Raw genomic sequence first — 2,124 nt, forward strand, 5'->3', positions numbered from 1 at the left:
GAGAGATCTGGTGTATGCAATCTGTTGTTTTTATACAGAACAACATACTCATGCTCAGATTTCATTTTTTTCCCCATAGTAGCCTACTGCAGGCTACAGAAAAAGATATACTGTATTCAGACAATACAAAACTGTCTGAATTGTTTTTTCTTTATATGCCTATAAAGTCGCAGGGTGCATTGAAATGATAGAGTTGCAACGTTGCTGTTGTCTGTCAAGTCAAATGTGATTTCATGCATGTTGTATTTGACTGCTATTTGTGGCCAATATATTGCACCTTATTTGTATCATTATGTATTGTTCAATAGGCCGCAGCTATGAAAAGAGCCTATAGCCCAAGCAAACAAGGTGTGATTAGTATTGGATGTGACCGTTGTCATTGCAGTGCTGTAACTGTATTGTCATTTGAGGTGCTAAAATATGCATAATCAATACAATTCGTCTGACTAATGCATTTGATTTGTATACCTGTACATTTTGTAATTTTGAATGCATATCCCTTGATTGCACCACACACAAAAGGGTGTGGTACATATCATTATTTCTGTAAGACTTTTACTGTGGGTGTTGAAACCTCTAATGCTCTAGCGCTTGATTATTGAAGACAACTCCCTAGTCAAAAAATCCTATAGGATTCCAATAGAAAAATGTAGAACCTATCCTATAGGATTTGATTCCTATAGAATAGGATTTGATTCCTATAGAATCCTATAGGGGTCCATTTGGAGTGGTTCCAATAGTTGTTATTTTATTGGAATCCAATAGGAGTTGTTGACTAGGGAGATGTCCTCAACATTAAAGTGCTTCAGAGGTCTCAACACTCACAGTAAAAGTCCTAAATAAATAATTGCATGATCACGCTATTTTGTGTGTGGTACAATCAGGGGAGACAGTACATTCAGCATTTCAAAATCCAGTGGTGTACTTAAGTAAAAATACTTTAAATACTTTCGTTGTTTTTGCTGGTATCTGTACGTTACTTTACTATTTATATTTTGGACAACTTTTACTTTGACTTCACTTCATTCCTAAAGAAAATAATGCACTTTTTACTTCATACATTTTCCCTGACACGCAAAAGTATTTGTTACATTTTGCACGCTTAGCAGGACAGGAAAATGGTCAAATTCACGGACTTATTAAGAGAACTGCCTCTGATCTGGCGAACTCACTAAACACAAGCTTAATTTGTAAATGATGTCTGAGTGTTGGAGTGTGCCCCTGGCTAACCGTAAATTGAAAAAAAAATACTAGAAAATGGTGCTGTCTGGTTTGCTTAACTCTTGTGTTGCCTTAAGGGTAAAAAATGACCCACCACTATGTTTAACAGCAGCGAAAACCCCCAAATGTCACGCCCTGACCGTAGAGAGCTTTTTATGTCTCTATTTTGGTTTGGTCAGGGTGTGATTTGGGTGGGCATTCTATGTTCCTTTTTCTATGATTTCTATTTTTGTGTGTTTGGCCGGGTGTGGTTCTCAATCAGAGGCAGCTGTCTCTGATTGAGAACCATACTTAGGTAGCTTTTCCCCACCGATGCTTTGTGGGTAGTTGTTTTCTGTTTTGTGTTTCTGCACCTGACAGGACTGTTTCGTTTTCATTCATTCTCTTTGTTATTTTGTTAAGTGTTCAGTTTAAATAAAAATAACATGAACACTTACCACGCTGCGCTTTGGTCCAACTACTCTTCAACAGACGACCGTTACACCTAAAGGATATTTTTTAACTGGAAATTTGATGACTTTTCCTAGAGTGACCCCAACATGAGAAAAAGTGAAACATTGCCTTTGTTCATATTTCCATGAAAGCTGTACACCACCAGGATACAAAGATTGTCTTAGGGTAATTTTTGACCCAGCAGTTATAAAATAATTTACACGCCACAAAAACCACATACACACACACACACACCCATACACACACACACACAATGAGAAATTGAGAGAATGTGTGCTACTGATTGAACTCAGACAAAACTAAAACGTTCTTGTGCATGTGCAGCATCTCCCCTCCACGACCCCTCCATGACCCCACACATGACTCAAGTTCACAGACAAAATAAAAACAATTTCAGACAAAATAAAAACACTTTCAGACAAAATAACAATTTCTTCAAAGTGTTGTTAA

Source organism: Salvelinus fontinalis, chromosome 34, assembly GCF_029448725.1.
Source record: "Salvelinus fontinalis isolate EN_2023a chromosome 34, ASM2944872v1, whole genome shotgun sequence".
NCBI lineage: Eukaryota > Metazoa > Chordata > Actinopteri > Salmoniformes > Salmonidae > Salvelinus > Salvelinus fontinalis.